At 36.9% G+C, this 19232-nt stretch overlaps 1 long non-coding RNA gene across 2 annotated transcripts; it reads right to left on the bottom strand.

The window, feature by feature from the left end:
* Positions 1–615: 615 nt before the first annotated feature.
* Positions 616–13601, bottom strand: LOC125184073 (uncharacterized). 2 transcript variants are annotated; one of them, XR_007167360.2, is made up of 3 exons: positions 13466–13601; positions 9533–9756; positions 616–2234 (listed from the first exon to the last, which is right to left on the bottom strand). It is a non-coding gene; the product is annotated as an uncharacterized lncRNA (long non-coding RNA). The 2 variants fall into 2 exon arrangements; XR_007167361.2 differs by lacking the exon at positions 616–2234 and adding an exon at positions 7589–7744.
* Positions 13602–19232: the final 5631 nt, after the last annotated feature.

Raw genomic sequence — 19232 nt, 5'->3', positions numbered from 1 at the left:
TTTGTGAAGAACAGGAAGCCTTCTGTCAGAGTTAGCCTGGCTACTGGGGTGAAAACCATATGATCCAACTATATGTGAACAGTTGTAGTAACTTGTAAATTATAGATGAATGCTGTGATTCCACATTCTGTAGCAGTCAGGTGCTGCATATGATCCTTTCTTCTGTCCTTGCCTATTCTCTGACAAAATACAATATTAAGGTTCAGTATAACCACTCTCTTTTAGCTTTATTTTATAAATATATCTAGTCGATATTAACTATTGTCAACTCCTTTACAATACATGTGATCTTCTCTTAAAGGATGAACAGATGACTTTTTTTGTGTTCTTTCTTTAAATAACTTTCCTGAATGTTCTTTTGGGAGACATCAAAACTCTCTCTCTAGTTAGAGGTGGCAGTGTACATACCTGCTACATCTTTTTGTTTTGTAGCTAGTCCTTTTCTTTCAAAGTTGTGCAAGAAACCTCATGGGCTTCTCTAAAACCTTCACGCAGAGACATAACACCGGTTTTGTATTAGGGATACAATAACATGTACAGATGTCTTAGAAGGCAGGATAGGAAGCTTACTTGCAATTTGTTAAGGGGGAAAAATGCACCTAGAATTAAATTCAGTAGTAGTAAATTTTTGCATGAATGTGCATGCATGCCTACCTAGTCGTGACTTCATTAGCCAGTCATCAAAGAGAGCTGTGACTCATTTTCTGGTAGTACTTAGCTGTATTGCAGATATACAGATTAAATAAGACTTAATTCATATTTAATTGGCAATTAGGAAAAGAAAGTTTTAAGAAGTTCATTTCCACTTTTTTTTTTTTTTTAACCTTCTGGGCAACGTTAGATTGTTAACCCCTAGTGAAGGTTATTTTAAAGTAGGCTGAAGCAGAAGAACAGGAATTATAGGAAGAATTAACCTTGATTTGAAACAACCCGTTTCTTCTACCTCCTTCATCACATGTGCACCTACTCTTCTAACAAAAATAAAAAAAGATACACCGTATATTGTTTACCACCATAAAAGTAAAGCCTGAAGTTTGATCATAAAATGTACTTCTACATCAAGAAACCTGGCAGAAGAAATCAATAAAAAAGAATTGCTTGTCTTTTTTTTTTTTTTTTTTTTTCAAAATAATACTCAGAGAAAATATGATAACACATCTTGAAGGCAGGTCAGGAAGGGCAAGTTTAACTGAACAGAGGCATCACATGAACAAAGCATGCGACTAATCCATATATTCCTTTATTGTCTGGGCACTCTCCTTCTCTGTTGGACCAAATGTAAACATCTTTTAACATTTTGTTTACCCGTCTCTTCTACAGCCAGTGTTTATCACCATTGAATCAGCAAGATGTCAGTGGCATACTGAAATGTGTCAAGTTTAATAACATTTATTTCTACTGTCACGTGCTTGTACTCCCATCCGTGTGCTGGGTGAAATTTAATTTGCAGAGTCTCATTCATCAATTATGCTCACATTTGGTGTGTTATTCAAACAGCAGTGGCTGCGAATGCTCAAAGAGAGGAGAGGTTTTTGGTTTTCAGTGATTCTTCTTCTCCCTCCTCATATGAACGCAGGCAAAACGGTTGGGTACCGTTGTCTGTCATAGCCACATTTCATTTCTACTTTACCAACCCACTTGCACATCATCAATTCTAGTCTATATCATCTGGGTTCTCATCTTCAATACTGTCAGTGGTCCTGCTTCTGAATTTGCTAATGTCAGTCTGCAGCCAGACCACATATGTGGGTCCAAAACTGCTATCTGAACCTTTCTTGCATGCAATTAGAGGCAATGATGTATGCTGTTAATATGTCCTCCAGTAGAACATGGTAGCTTCCGATGACATTGGACACCCCAGCAAAGCAGCTGTACTTTGGTTTGCCAATGTTCGGAGAAGGGATAGTTTTGACTTCTATGGTAGAAATGACTGCAAGCAACAAAATATCCAGAGGCAGAATTGCATTAAGGTTTATTCATCACTTCATTTGGGTTTTGCGAGAAGTAAAATGAACATGCGAGAAGCAAGGGATTTAATTTTTTTTCCTTTTGGCATAGTTGTATATTTGTATCAACATCTGTGGATTGTGAACATTGTATATGATGCAAGAATGCAAAGCAGGATGCAACATGCAAAAAATGGCAGAGTTCTTCATTTGCTATCTTTACCAAATTCATCACCACTCTTTCTCTGTTGTTTTCACCATCATTTCTTGATAAAAAATTGCTTCTTCCTGTGGAAACAGGTATATTAGTGGAAGCTTCAGGCTCTATGCACTCTATGATGTTTGAAGTTTAATTTAGACTTGGAGAAATGAAAAACTGTGAAGGAAAACTTGTGTTTTTTTCATCTATTGAAAGACACTAAACTATATTAGCTTTATGCAATGACGGTTGCTCAGCCTACAGATACGTTTTGTGAAATTGGCAACACTGAAGCAACCTAGGAAATAGCTATAGAAAGACATCAATGATGCTTTGTAATAAATGCAGTCACCATACCACATCCAGCTTCCTGGGAGAGCGATTAACAATTCATAATCTTCAACATTTCTTTATTTGGATGGACTAGAACTCAGTTCCTGGAGGTGCTAAATCCTTTTTGTAAATATGCAGCTATTTTTCAATATATTAAAGCTATTTTATTATTATTATTGTCGTTGTTGTTGTTGTTGTTATGTTGTTTTGTTTTTCAAGGGGGTGGTGGTCTTTTGGCATCTTCTAAGTCCTGTGCTTTAGCAATATGTTATCATTCTCATTCAGACAACTAGGAACGAGGATATACAGAGAGGAAAGGTCATCCACAATGTATATGGCAGCCCCTTGAAACGGGAGCATTATCGCCTGACTACTGGTGCAGCACTCTGGTTACAAGACCCTCTTCCCCCATTGTGTGGCAGTATGCAGATTTCTAATGACTTGTTGGGAAAAGGTCAAGAATACAAAGATAATGAAGATTTTCAGTAATAGTGGTAAACATTTTTTTTTTTCTTTCTTTTAAATTTCAGTGAGGATTAAGTTCTGTACAGAGCCATGGAAGCCTGCAGAGCTTTAATTGCTCAGCACTGGGAAAGCTTAATTTCACTGAATAGAGTCTTTCATGATTTAGGATGTTTCTGATATGCCCTTGGAACATCACTCACAGAAGACAAATAGTCAAAAACAAAATTACAAATTTTAATGCACCTGCAGAGAGTTTTAATGAAATTCTGTAAAAACACTGAACGTGTCCTAAAATTAGCTAAAATATTCTGTATGTGATTCTGATATTTTAATTAAAACACCAGTGAAAGGAGTCAGTTAGCTTTGAATTTTATGGAATTACTAAAAAGTAACTGCAGAAACAAATTCTTAGAGGAATTTAAAAAAGTATTCAGAGAGTTGCTCATCATTATCTTTGTAAAAATGTGTGATTGTAACACATTCCTCTAGTCTGCCTTAGCTATTTTGAATGAGGTAGATTCAGTTCTGTATTGCATTTGTGGCTCTTTTTCCAAATATTATTCAGTCTATTGTGCCACTTCATAGAACAGCCCATAGGGGCTGGTCATTAGCTCCTTTAATCTTCTGTCTGTTGGCAGAGAGAACAGAAATATTATAAAAGCACAAAAATCTGCTTTCTTTTTAACTCAGAAGTGTGTTTAAGATTTATTTGGCTCTTGATTGTCATTTTCATATTTTTATAGGTTTATATCATTTGTTCCTTGGAATTTCAATATCATCACATATCATTGTACGATCTGTTGATGAAATAATTGGAAAAAATTAATGAACCAGCCTTTCAAAATTGTATGTCTGCACATCTGAAAAGCCTAAAGTGCAGTTTTCAGAAGCTAAATAAAAGCTAAACTGAAGGGGAGGACCCTTCTTGAAAGAAAATTAAATGACACTATAGATGCTATTATGTTCTAAGAAATAATATTTTATACTGAAAAGAAAATCTGTTCAGCAGCATAGGACATACTACTTATGACAAAAGATTGGAAGGCAATTTAAAATTTCACAGAAGGGCATATGCCAGCATATTCCAAACCTCTGAAAACTGGGATGATGTTGTGGGGTGTTTTTATTTATAGACCAACATTTTATCAAACTAAGACTAAGTACAAATCTGCAAAAATGTTCAGTGTTTTAATAATCAAAGCTGAGTTAAGTTGTGGGTTTTTGTTTTGACATTTTTTTCTTTCTTGCCTCAAGACCAGCTGTAGGACCACTGATAAGAAGTTCAGGGGAAAGACAGCCTTTGGGCTACTTGTTCCATTATCTATGGATGAAGATGCCCTCGATTGTGGATGGATTTTATATCCACCTCTATCTGAAGATACGGAAAATATTTTTCAAAAATACTTTAGGCTGAATAATGAGTGAACATGCGATTTCAAGGGACTCTTCCCTCCTGCCCCCCTTATAATACAGAAGTAATGTCCTTGAGGGAGGACTGATGTTAGGTCTGTAATGAAGAGTAGGAGCACCTGTCTCAAAAATCTCTTCTGGATTTCCCACTTAGAGCTGCGTAGAGTATGAAAACAGTGCAAGACATTTTCCACAGACTCACAATGGATATTACCTTTTCTCTATTTGCTGCTCATAATGACTATGCCACCACCCAAGGGTGTCAGACTACCTTGCATGTAAGCAACACGTTTTCTGGTGTAAGACACCTTTTCCATTAGGTAGCGTTGGCTGTTACACTAACCCTTGCCAAGTTCAATGCATTATGGGTGTCAACATTGATTTGCTGTCCTTGATTCCCTTCCAGCGAGATGACAAGCGAGAAGGAAGTTATGATAGTATTGTAGTGTGAGGATTCTGTTTTTCACATGCCCTTTCATCTTTGTGGTCAGACCATTTTCTTTCTGGTCACGGTAATGATATCTGGCTAGAGAAACAACCAGAATCCAGGTTTTTCATAAATCACCCCATGTGTGTTTTGAAGGCTTTATTCAGCTTGAGATTTGCGTACTTAAGGGTCAAAGGAGATGACGTCTCTGGTTTAAGAGGTAAATGTCTCTTGTTGGAATTCTCTCTGTTCTTCTCTCTAAATAGCCTTCCATAATTTTTAGGTTTCTTCTTGAGAGTCACAGGGCTGGGAGACGTAGATGATGACATCAGGTGGAGTCCATCATGCGTGCCTTGATGTCATTACTCTGGGGGGGTGGAATCTTTTCAGAGTGACATGGAAGCCAGCCAAGAGACATCTAGATTTAACTTAAAATATCCTGAACACTGATGACATTCAAAAATAAATGTGTATTTCCAAAAAAGCAAATAAATAAACCTATGGGTGCCCAATGGCTCTTTAATTCCTAATCCTTCTTTCCTTTCCATTTCTTGTCCAGGTTCCTATTTTCTTCCCATCCTACCCCCTTGTAACACTTTCCTTGTTTCTAATTTGCTTGTCCCCTTTTCCCCATTCCCTCCTCCCCACTCAGCTAACTCCTACCCTCTTCCTTTCCCTCGGGTCCTCTCTGCTGAGTCCTCACTAACGTGTTCACAGACATTCCTTCCTCTCCTCTGCTACAAACTTGAAGATGAAGGAAGTGACAGGCAAAGTGGACAGCTGGAGTTTGTCTGACATGACAGCTCTCCCCTGTGCCAAAGATTAGTATTGCCACTGTGGTAGCACAGCCAAATTTAAAATACAGCCATAGTCTTTTCCTGAAATATGCCCTATATAAATTCCAGTCTTTGGCTGAGCAAAAAATTGATATTTCATATCATTGTTCTTTCTTTCCTTTTTTTTTTTTTAATATGTGAACATACACAATCTATATATACTTTTTATATCTGAGCTGCCTTCAAACCTGCACAGTCTAAGCAGTAGCTCATAAGGCTAAAGTGAAATGCACATATTTAGCTTTTAAATCCTGGTTGGTATTCTGTGTTAACTGATAACTAATAACAGGAATGTCTGCATCAATATTTAGCACAACCAGACAGTAGCTAACAATGTTTAATCAGGAAAATGAGCTAAATTTATCTTTGTGGGAAAAAACGTTTCATTTTTCACTCCATAAAATTGCTGAGTGAGCTACAATATTACAAGTCAAGATGACCTGGATTTTATTTGGCACTGACATATTTTGGGAAACTTATTTAACCCTTTTGTTTCTTAGTTTGCACATGTACCAAAAGTTTAATAACCTCTTTCCCACTCAAGTTGTAAAAATTAACAATTGGTAACTGCTGGGAGATTTTCAGATAAAAAGTGCTATATCAAAAGTACCATATAGATATAATCATAACTGCAATCAGCAGTTTTCAAGAAAATAAAAATTACATTAAAAAGATAGCTATTTGCATAATAATAATATCCAATTACATTAAATCGACTTAAAACTAAAAGGAGTAGCAACCCTCCTACTTAAAACAGCTAATATTATTTGCCTTTGAGAAAGGAGAATTTGAGAATCCCAAATAAAATCCCAGAAATTCCAGATGGGAAAACTGCACTTCAACACCCCCCCACCTCCCCCCCCCTTTTTTTAGCAGGTACTACTGCCCACTGCTTACAGTCACTATCTTCTAGCCTTCATTTGGCTGTATTCTATTATTTGGTTATGACAATTCTCTTGTTCCAATTACAGAAAACAGCATTTGCTTATTATCTCAGTGATGTTAATGTAAAGAAGCACAATAGCAGCTTTATTTTACTTACAGAATCCTATCATGCAGTAAAATCAGAATCTGCCTCCTTAAACAGTTAGAAATGTAGATATAAATCTCAAACCCATGTAACAGGTAGAAGTTTTCACTTGAGATCACAAATGTTTTTCACAATTATTTTGGACAAATTTTATGTTTTTCCTGTACAAATGTGAAATTTCATGGGTTTGTAACAGTTGATCTAAATTAATAACTAAAATGCTAAAGCTTTATTGTCATAAAAAGATTTCTGTTTCCCAAATGATAAGAGTGTTATGACATGTATTGATCTACTGAGGTGGTAGTAGTCAGTGAAAGATGGATCTCCCTGTTTATTTTTTGTCCTTTTGCTATTATTATATTTATTGAGAACGTCAGAACAATTGGCACAAAAGCTTGAGATGTTGATAAACTGATAAGCTGTGCATATATTTGAAGCAGTAGTTGATCAATGTATATTAACTATGGTTATTTGGACAGGGAAATGTAATACTTTCCCCATCTCCTCTTGGAAATAAATTTAATAGTCTTTCTCACCTCCCATGTGTTTCCCAGTAATCGCCTTCAGTTATTTTTTTCCCAATTAATTACAGTCATTTAGATGATGAACGGAGTCTCTCTCATGGGGACGTGTAGTCAGAATATGGCTTGGAAAAAATCTTCTTTGAACAATGCAGCCTTACATTCAGATTATTTCTAAGCAGATTTTTTTCCCTATGTCATCCTCATTTAAATGTGTATCTGGAGACTCCAGAATGTATTCCAAGCTGGTTTACAACTAAAATGGAGCACCAGAAGGAAAATTTCATCAAGTTTGTCAGTGCAAGCTCCTAGCCATTCAGGAATTATTCCCCTGTTTTGGTGGGGGTTTTCTGATCTTTCCTCTGATTGAAGGAGGGAAGTGCGTAGGATTTCTAGCGTATTATTTTTTCTGCTGCACGTGTGTTCTTCCTCCGTCATTGTTCATTGACAATGCTTGTTTAGTGACCGCATGACGATGGCAACGTTTAGTAGCAGCAAAAGTTTTCAGTTGTTGTCATCCAAGACAATGATGAACATAAACCATTCTATGTGAATTATATTGCAGCAGAGAATATAACTGAAAAATAATAAGGAAGCAAACAGAAAATATTTGCTGGAGGGCAAAACTGGAAACAGGCCAGATTACAGATTTCTGTAGTACCTTTTTTCTTAAGCCATATACCAGCCATGCTACAAACATATCCAAGAGCAGGAATTAACTGTTTAAGAAGGTCATGCTAATGGGGAAAATTTTAAACCATTAGGGTGTATGCTGTCCATGTTTCAACACGAGTAGAAGAGTTATCATTTGGAGGCATATTAGAGTATATCTGCTAAAGGAAATCATAATGTAGACATCTTCTGACAGGCAAGAATATGTGATATGCATAAATAAATAAATACAGTGTTACAGTATTCTAATGGAAATCACCATGTTGTGGAGAATATCTTTTAAAAAATGTTCAAGATATCAAGAGCACATCACCCACTATGCTTCTTAGTTTCCTCTTGGATATCAGGGCACACTTAAAATCTCTCTATTTCTAATGCTTTCAGGAGGCCAGACCCATGGTATCTAAGTGACTGAGTCCATGTATCAGCTTTTGACTAGGATGGGTAATTTTTTTCACTTTAATATCAAGTTAGAGTGATATTTTTGTGATCAGATTTATTCAGCGTGGGCTTCAGTCAATAGATGGACCAGATTACAGAATTGATTTGCAAGGAAATTAGAATTGATTAAAACTAAATTATTGATTATTTCAGGTTGAAAAACTCCCTCCTAAAATTTGCGTTCCCACAGAGCAGCTCCTAAATGATATGTTTTTATCATTTTATAAATTATAACGAGATAAATGTATGCAGGTAGGTTGGAATTTGCTGATCTTTTTGAACATTGTAGAATGGACAGTGAGTCTGAATCAAAAGAATTCTTTCAAGAATTCAAATGTTCTTTAAGTGCTCTGAAGACCTTATGATACGTTCCTATATCAATTTTCACTTTAGTTGGGAATGAATAATGTTTGCTTTTCTGTTTCACATTAAAAATGTAATCTGATTTCGTATTTAAATATAGAATTGAAAATATTCTTCCCTCTTCATTTTTTGTGGTCAGATTAATTTCTTTATTAAAAGTCTCTTATAGTACTTCCCTACATTAAATTGCATTGAGTTTTGTTTCATCTAACCCTTCCAATTCTTTATCTCTAGTGATAAAATACTTCTCTTCCCTCCTATTTTTCCCTGTTAAATGATTCTTATTTAAGGAACTCACAACCTATGGCATTTATTTGAGCCTTACAAGAACAAACTTTAATTCTTTAATTCTTAATTCTTCTTCAGCTCTACTGTGTGAACCTTTTATGACACTGAACAAGTTAGTCAGGCTCCCTGTATACTCTTCCCTATCTATAAAAAGTAGATAAAAGTAGATAATAACTGAAAAATCTTAACAGTGAAGGTATTAAAGGTTATGTGTACTCATTCTGAGGTATAACCAGAACTTTAAAATAGATGGAATTTTTACGTAGGTTGAGAGACATTTCCTTCCTTTATTTTGCTACTAACCTCTGAAAAGGTTTTCTTACTGTGTGCCCCAAAACAGTTGTGTTTCCAGAATTAGCTGCAAGCGTTGTAGCTGGTCTTAAGTATCAGAGATCCAATTATGAAATTGTCTAATTTAAGAAACTTTTGAAGTAAATTTCAGAATCACATTTCACCTATTTAGTTTCCATCTGAGGGAAGTCTGTACGGATATATATCTTGTTGGTATTCAATAATCTGGTTATTACTTTGATTTTGATTTGGTAACTGAAGATAGTAGGGAGTAGATGATAAGTTCAACAGTATTTATCTTGCTACATACCTCTCTTGTGATGACTTTTCTTTGGTTATTAAGGTTGGAGATCACTTTTTTGCCTTCTGAGCTACATTCAGGTCATCCAGCTTGCCAGTTATTTGAATACCAACAAACTGGGTCTTTCTGACAGCCGGAGCTTGACAGGCTGCTCTGAGTCCCTCCAATGAATTGTTGGTCTGTCACACTGTTTCTCCTAGTAATGGTATAAGAGCTGATAGCAAGTCGAATACCTATAAATAGATGGAGAGAATAGGTCTTAGGCTCTGTGGGTGGTATTTTATCATCTTGGCTCCCCCTGCCATTGCATGGTGCACTTTGACAGCTTAAAATAACTGAGTGCCAGTTTTGTGCCAAAAATATAAAATGTCATTCAGTATTACAGTATCCATTTCAGCTATGGACATTCCTAACACTTCCTACAGCAGCTTTCCTAGCACTGCTAATTCCAAAGGCTGTCAGAAATAAAACTCTAGCAGGTGACCAAATTTATTCAGTTCTTACCTTAAACTGGGAAAGACATTTCAGTCCATCCGCATCTGTGTCTTCAGTTCTTCTAGACTGCATATGATCTTATATGGCCCTTAAAACAGCTGCTTTGTCTTTCCACCACAAGGCAGGCAGTGCGTTAAAGTATAAAATCTGCCTTGCTGTTTTAGACTTTCCTCATAGTCATGGACTAATTTTTGATACAAAGAGTGCTCATGCATATAATGAATATACAGTAGATTTGATGAGCTGGAACCTTCTGCTTCAGATGGTGTTTCAGCAAGTTTAGTTGCTGTAATGCAAACAAAATGTTTTCTTGTTTTGACAGTGTGTGTATTGCTACCACAGTTTTAACATGCCTCTCCTGAAAAATATATCATGTGGTAGAATTACTCCTTAGAAAGCCAAGAGGCATTTTTTAACAAGCTTAAAGATATGGAACTGTGTCGTCATTCATTTACCAGATTGCCTGAGATACACTGCTATTAATCTCAGGGTAAACGCTAGATGAGCACTTCTCATCAGCTTTATCATTCTGATACAATCAGGTAGGGGAACTGGAGGTGTAAAACCAAACAACTCTGTGTATTACAAGCCTTATTTTAAATCAGATAGAGGGACTATTTTTGCTGTTAAAATATCTCACCCACATCATGACTTCTCTATATCCTTCCTGTAATTTCCACGGTGCCTTTTGGGCTGCTTAGATCTCTGCCATCACTCTGGTCAGACAGGACACATTCCTGATGGTTTCTCAAATACAATCTCTGCAGTAGAGGATATAGCTAATGACACGGAAGGGAAGAGCTAAATTTTTCTGCTTTACTGGCACAGGATTTTTGAACACTCTTCTTCTGTTCTCTTGCATTTGAGGGTCTAGCCTGAGAGCTCCTGATAGGCTGAGTTTACAGGTAGTTACTAGTTGCAAAGGCTTTGTAGTTTGTCTAAACTTTTATTTTTCCTCTTGGGAATGCATTGATACCTCTTGTAACTGTCAGACATTTTAGTTTTACTGTAGTGAGGGTGGGAAGGGGTGAAACAAGAACTGTACAGTGTGTATTTTATCCTGAGAAATAATTAGTGGGTAAGAGAGCTGGGCTGTCATAAATTTCTATGCCTGTCTTAAAGCAAAACGAATTGCTAGACAATGAGGGAAAATAGCATTTAGAGGGCCCTGTGTTTTTTTCATTTTTGATACTTTTGCTTCATATAGTTTCACTAGGTCCAAGTACCGCACTTCATCCTTTCTCCTCTCATTTCAATTGTTTTGGAAGTGCCAAGAGCATCTTGTTTGATTTAATAAATGTTTTGTCAATCACAGGCAGATTGTTTGCAGAGCTCTAGTTCTCTTAGGTATCTGTTTATGAAGTATATAAGCCTGTTAGTGATTATTTTTCTTCATATTCTCTCGTGTTTTGTATTTTTGTAGAGCAGAAGAGAAACATTGTATTGTGATAAAGTTGGGATGGTGACTGACTCATTTCTCTTTTTATCCTCCTGAGTTGTAATTTTGTGTTTTCATTTTTTGTTCAAGTTTGGCAAAGATAGTTTGATTATGCACTGCACGCTCCTGAGGTAATGTTATGGATCTTGACTCTGCCATGAGTTTGGATTCATCACTTCCCTGGACTGAATATTTGGATTGTCAGAAGTGTTTGAAGGGTGGCAGGATGGCCATTTTATCTCATGCAAGTAGATGTAAAAACTAATGAAAGAAAATACAGGACAGAGGCAAGAAGTGATTCACTCAGGGTGGACAAATTGCCTTTCAAAAGAAAAACTAACTGCTCTCCAGAGGAATAATACAGCAAGTTACTGAGCAATCTGGCTAGAATCTAGAAAAGCCTTCAATCGTGTGCTTAATTTTAAATATTCAAGTAGTGTTTTAGCTTTACAAGGAAATGTGAATGTGTATGTGAAATAAAACTGAATGCAGTCTTCATGCAATCAAGCTCTAAAAACTTGCTCCAGTTCCCTGACTTTTGTTCCACGTCTTCCAAGTGGTGATTCCACCTTGAAGTGATCTTGCATTTCATAGCACACATCAGCTTGACTGCAGAAGTCTCGTTTTCTGATGGCTCCTACTGAGCGATTTCCGGACACTCACATACAGAATTCTCAGAATTAAGTTTATTTCCTCTGAAATAGCAACAGAATATTGTTCTGTTCCACAACAAATCAGTTCTCTGTCCTTTTCAGTGTGACAGGTTTCAACTTTTCATTACAGGAAAAGAGGACTGCTCACTTAGGAGAAAGTTTCTGTTGATAAGTGTATATATACATTAGCAGTTAGCTGCTGTATGATGGCTAGGAAAACACACAGAAAGGTTTTGCATAATAAGTTCAGGAGAATGTTTCTAAAAGACCTTAAGGCCAGATGCTAATTAGAGAATGACAAAATTGTTCAGAAAATAAGACTAGAACTGTAAGAATCTTGCCATAGTCAACTACCATCAGCAAAGACGCTTAATTATCCACTGCATATAATAACTCCGTTGTGAAGTTATATGATAAGTATAAAGGGCATTGAAGTCAGAAATATTCCGAAACTCTTTGGCCTGAAAAGCAAGAGGAATGAAAGATGATATAACAATGAAAACAATGTGAAGCAAGTTGCATCTTTTCAGTAACTTCTTTTTAGACCCTTGGAAAATAACAAAGCAGAGAAACAATGAAAAAGTGGTGTGGGCTGAAGTCTGTTCCCTTACATGAGCTTAATTGTGTTTCACTGTTCTATTCCTGATTTTCATTAATACTAGCAAGAATGAAGTCAGGGCTTACCATTTCTTAAGCTGCTCAGTACAGATCCATGCAATTCTTTGAAAATAACAGGAGCAAAGCAATCTTTGGGTAACATAATACAACCCCTGAACTTTGATCTCAATCAAGGCAATCTACAAAGAAACAATAATGTCATAACTCTTAAAGCTTGCAACCCTGAAAAATAAAACAGCTATCAGAAACCTACTCACAGAATGCTGAGAAATAATTCTCCTGACCTACAGCACAGTTCCATATGTTGTATATACTAAAGAGTAAAACTGGTTTGTATTTGTACCTACAGCTCCCACCAATTATAGCTGAAGTTGTTGGCTCCCTGTGTGTTTTCATTGACACGGATAAAAACAGACACAGTGAATAAGATAGAGAATATTACAACTCACAGCTCTCAAGTTACGCCATAGACATGATTTAATTTTTTTATATCTTTTTTAGCTTGAAATGTGCTCTTAGAAACAGCCTGACTGGGTAGGGTGTGCGTAAAGTAAAACTTAAGACTTTGTGTTTTCATTGAAGCTTGAAGACGCAACAGAAGGAAGATGTGATCCTTCAGGGCTAAGAGATATCAGAGTTGTAAGCCATACATGGGGATATAGGCCCTGCTCATTAGTGGGAAATGGATCAAGACATTTTGATCCATCGAGATGACTAATTGCATAATAAGTGATGTACCTGCCAGGCAGAGGTCTGGTTTGTCCTGGAGAAGTAGTGGCTTGAGTGGCAAATCTATCTGGGGTGACTTATTTGCCCCCTACTTCTTCACTACTGGTGCTTCCCTGTAGTCCTCATGTCCACAAGGGAGAGATGGAGACGACGTGCCTGTTGGGGCAGCAGCGGAGGCAGTGTGCTGCCATTGAAAGGCCAGCAGGGCCCTCATCGGCCGGCACTGAGGGCCGGAGCTGGCTCGTTGCTTTGTTACAGCTTTTCACAGCTGCACTGGAAAGTGCTCTGAAAAGAGAACTGCTTCAGCCTGGCAGCGGTTACTGGGGAGGCAGGCCGCAGCTTTTACTTCAGAAACCAAACGGGCCTGCCTTTGCAGTTAGCATTTCATTAGGGTGTCAGCAGGCTTCCCGTGGTACCAGATGAGTCGTAAGGTGACAGCCGGGATCCTAAGTTTGTGTCAACTGCAATCCCGTTCACCTCCAAACTATAAACTGGTTTAAAAAAAGAGAGAGGTTCTGGAAGCAGCTGAAGAACTGGTTTGGATCTGACTCTTCTAAGACTAGGCCTTAGTCATGTCTACTTCTATCATGCATCTCTAGAAGTTTGTGAATGAAAGCCTCCTGTCCTGGATCTTATCTGCCCCTTGGTTTCTGGTAGGATTTTGCATGGTATTTACCTTAAATAAAAAGCTCAGGAAAGCGAAAACAGGACTCACTTCAGTAACTGCATGTGTGGTGCCAAAAGTCACATTTCCTGATACACAAGCCTACAATAATAACTGATTTTAAAATTACAAGAATGATCACTATATATCAGCAGCCACGGGAGATTTGCCTAATTTTATAACCAGCTTTAAGGTTTTTGTTAGTTTCTGTATCTCTTAGGTTTTCTATTCATCACAACTGCAAAGTGGTGTTTAATGACCTTTTGAATTTTGCTTTAATGAAGTCTTTAAACTATGTCATAACCACCCTAAGTATAAGTGAAATTATTACTTTAAACTTGCAAACACAATGATCTTGATAGGTATGAAGGCAGGTAATGTTACATGGATGTGATTCAGACCTGTAGCTGAGGAAAGTTGTACCTTTAAAATAGGATGTGGGAGATGGAGGGTGTAATGCTTTAAGAAGCAATTGTCCAAAGTGTATGCTTTCAGTTTAAAAACATTGTATTATGTGGTATCTAGAGTAAATGCCAGGAGAGCATAAAGGAATGAGAATGGACAAAAAGCTTATGAAAAGCAGGTAAAATTGAGGTAATACTAGGCGATTACTTCACACTGTAGTCCCCACATTTCTGTTCTGCGCAGGCCTGTAGCTTAGTCCACAGACATAGAAACTGAAGAATATAAAATATAAAATAGAATATAAAATAAGAAGTGACATTCAGAGAAATACTGTGCTTTGAGGGGAGGGCTCAGATGACATACAGTACCTTTTGCTATTCTCGAAGAGATAATTTGAGTTACTATTGTAATATTAATCATAAAATTTATAGCTAAGATATCTGAAGTGATTGGCTCATAAACAAACCAGAAATTACATGCCAGTGTTTCAATTTAAAAATACATTCTTGGAGATTGGAACTACTTCTTAATGATTTAGAAAACAGAAGTAAAATAACCCAAAATTCATGATGCATGTAATTTGCTGTGGATAGTTTGACAGGCTCCCACTAATTGCGACATATTCTGTGCAGAATAAATACCAGCTTTGGTGCCACTGAAGCTGGGACATTACTTATGTTGGTAAGGGGCATTTTAGGTGTCATTATGAAATTGCCGCTCAGCTGCTGAGAACTGGCTTGGGGTGACACCACCGAGTACTGTCTGCTTCCATTAGCTTCAGCAAGAGCAGAGGTGATCCAGGCTGGGCCAGGTCAGGCTCTTTTTTTCTGCAGCACAGGAAGGCTGCTTCTCAGATTGTCTGGTGTGGTTCTCCAGGTAAATGTTCTGCTGTGAAGGAAAACTTCATTTCACAAACATGTTTACATACACTTGCTAATGTTTATGTGAAATTTCAAATCCAAGGTAATCATTATGATGGGAAGCACCTCCATTTTATCTTTCTTTTTTTATACTACATCAGGGAAAAGAAAAAAAAAAAAAAACAAGTGCTTCCTATGAGACTTTTTAAACGTAATCAAGAGCTCTGGGATCTTTATAAAATTAGATTAGACTTTCTGCTGATTCCTCCATCCTCCATGTAGCTTTGAGTGACTATAACTCATCCACGACATTGAAAGCTGTCTCATTATCTTTGAATGGTGTTCCCTGGACTTATTTACTAAAACAGTAAGGTTAAAAGTGAATGGTGAGGTTGAACTATGACTTGGTTGCCATTAATGTTTATCAGTGCTATTTGCATTTGAACCAACAAGATTGTAAGAGGCAATAACTGTGCTGATCCTGCTCAATGCAACATAATTACAGGGTCAGACTTAACATATTTTATATCAGTTTGTTCATAAAGCTGAAAAGGCTTTTAGGAGTCCATGGTAGAGCTGCAGTAAAGCATTTGACCTGCTAACCAGTAGAGATGAAAAGGTCATCGCAGCCCATGCTCTTCAAGAGCATTTAACTAATTTTTTTTTATTTTTATTTTTTAATGTGCATGACTGTGGGGATATTTTTGTGCTGTGAAAAATCAGTTTCCATGAAGAGTTCCCAGCAAATACCTTATATAATAAAGTTTCAAGAATTAAACATACAGATAGACATGTATAGACAATGCTCCAGTGATCAGGCTTCTCTGAAGTTCTTTGCTGATACTGTCCTCAGTCATTGCTATACTCTCATTAGAAAATCCAAGGAGGGGAAAAAAAAAAAAAAAGGAAGGTAGAAAGCAAGAGCATCGAATGATGAATTCTGAGATGAATTTCTTTCCTGTCCTGTCCCCTCACACCCCCACCTTACAATGGATTAATGGATTGTTTAATGAAAACACCTGAGGACAGAGAAAGCACGTTGCAAAGGAATATGTCTACTAGTCTCTCTGTTACAGCTTTATGTGACAGTACATGGTTATATACATATAAATTCATACTGCTTGAGCACATATTCCCACTACTAGTGAGTTTCACTTTTGCGGCACAGTCTATGTTTCCTATTTGTAGAATTTTTATTTCCTATAATTACATGTTTCAGCAAGAAGAGAGCTGAGTCTCTGGCAATGATACTGGTTTGCCTCTGTTTAAAGAGCTGTGCAAAACATTGTGCTTGGGTTTGTTGACAGTCAGTAAAACTAAATAGGGATAATAGGTAAAGTCAGTGATGCTAAAATGGTGACAACAATAACGCATGAGAGGAAGAAAGTCCAATTGCTGTGTCACAATCTCATCTAGACTATGTCTTTTGTGGGTGAAGACTACAATCCAGTAGATGTGTTCACTGAGCAGGAGTACAGAATGTTCTGTATGTTGAGCTGGACTTAGAATACCACGTTTCTGTGGTGTTGCCTATTGGTACGGATGGTTGGAAAGGAGGCGATTAGGGTGTCTCTGAATTGTTTCCCTTAGAAAAAATCAATTCACTATCAGACATTATTTATATTGATTATCAATTACTAATGAGTCAGCTATTGCTTTGGTGCAGTCCTTTTTCTTTCTGAAGAGTAGGCAAAGTTCTTCTCCACAGTTAGCTGTTACTCTTTGCTACTGACTCTGTAGCAAAGGAATAACCTCATGTTTTTCTGTGGCTGCACAATACTTCAGCTATGCGTCTTTCCATCTAGTATCACTTTCTCTGTTTTAGAGAATTAATTATTGGAGATTGCCAGAAATAACCACAAATCAAACAGCGTTTACCCCTTCCATTAGTATGAAAGTGTTTGCAGTCACCTTCTCCTGAATTACTAAGCTAAGAGGTCACAAGCAACAAATGCAATAGAAAGCCATTTGCTTTAGGGTTATTAGCACGTTTTGGAGATAATTACATAATTTTTCAAATATTCCTGAGGATTTACTTCAGTAACACAATCATGAATGTGAACTTCAGCAAAGGAAAATTATAGGTAATTTCTGTTTATTTTGCTTGTTTCTATAGTAACAATAGTAATTATTAATAAACAGAACACTCTGTTCTGGGAAGTCATGTTAGGAAAGCCTCTGAAATAAAAATGAATTCTAAAAGTAGCTTCCAAGGAGGTTATCCAGTTACGTTTCAAAATGGCAATGCATCCTCCAGGCTGTTAGCAGGCAGTTATACAGCTCTCATCTTCATTTGGAACTTCTGATATCAGTGGAGCTACACTGGTTTACATCACTTATGGATATAACTAGCATGTTTTAAATGCGCTGGAAACTAATATGACCTAGATACGTATGCCTGCTTGTACTGTGCATTGGTATTAGAAGTCTATTATTAGATGTCTAGAAATATTAGAGCTCTAGGTAAATCTCATTTTGTGGAAATGAGAAATATACAAAAATGATCACGTGCGCATGACTTTGTTCAGAGTTTGCTTTATTTAACATGAATTGTTCTCCATATCCCTTTTTACTGCGGAGACAGAAACTTTCTATTTAACTGTGAAAGTCAGAAACAGTTCATAAAAGCAGGTGACTCTGTAAGTCATCAGTTATTGGCATACATCTTACTTAAATACTATGATTAGAGAGGTTTGCTCAAAGGTGTCGTCAGAGCCACAAGTCCCTCAAAAATCTCGAGCCGTCTCTTATTCTCCATGGGGTTACTCATTGTAGTTCCTGGCCTGCTTTATTCAGTTGTCCAGCAGATCTAAACAAGGACTTAAATAACTTTTTAAAAGACTGTATCCAACAGTGTATTCTCCATCTTTTGTTTTCTCTACCACCAGCTTTAGTACTATTACTTTAGAGGAGCTATGTTTTCCTTACTGTCTTTCCTGGAAGACAACCATAAATTTTGTAGGAGGTTTTCAGGACAAAAATAAATGTGTCTTTATGTCCAGAGAACTCAGGGATGAAAGCTCAAGAAGTACAGTTATGCTCTGGAGTCAAGTCTATAACATTAGCAATAAAATAATTTTTTTGGTGTACCAGTAGAAATTGCTGCCTAAATTCAGCATTGCTTTTGCTTGGTTTACAGCACAAAACAGGGTCCTGCGAATATGGGAAGCAGGTCTGGGAGGCGTAGTCTGCTCTGAGTTTGGCTCATACATCAGTAATAGAATTGTTAACAGTGGTTTGATTACAGAATCATTTGTAGCTGCTTACACAATATCAGGGACATTGATATTAAATTTAAAAGCTTGTTTATCAGGATGGTAAGAGGGAAAATTTTTCTGTGGAAATCATTACAGTTTTAAATGACTTTGCTAATGTAAAGCTTCTATGCCAAATTATTAGCTGTGGGCTCTAGCTCTGCCAAAGTGAATGAATCTGTACCAGTTTACAGTGTCTGAGACTTTGGTCCCATGAGTTCATTTTTAGATTAACTTTTTGACTCTGTATTTTAAAGTGTAAGATGGAATAAGGAAGGATGCATTATTTTCTTGAACTCCCTTAAAAGGATGCCAGTATGGCAACAGAAAAAAGAAAAAAAAAATAATAAAATCACTCAGGCAGTTTCCAAAATTGCAGCTCTGCAAAAAGGAGGAAAGTGAGTTGTTTATATATAAAAGCATTCATAAATTGTCAAGCAAAGTAGCATATGCAGAAAAAAATGCAATGAAAGTGGGCATAGCCACACCAATTAATCTATATATGTGAGCAATACACATGCATAAGTCCTTTGGCAGTATGCACAAAAGCTTCTGTATGTACAGAAATCTGCCCAGCCTAGCAAAAACTGTGT

The sequence above is a fragment of the Anser cygnoides genome, chromosome 16, assembly GCF_040182565.1.
Source record: "Anser cygnoides isolate HZ-2024a breed goose chromosome 16, Taihu_goose_T2T_genome, whole genome shotgun sequence".
Classification (NCBI taxonomy): Eukaryota; Metazoa; Chordata; class Aves; order Anseriformes; family Anatidae; genus Anser; species Anser cygnoides.
The sequence above is the reverse complement of the archived record's forward strand: the minus strand, read 5'-3'. Positions and strand labels throughout refer to the sequence as shown.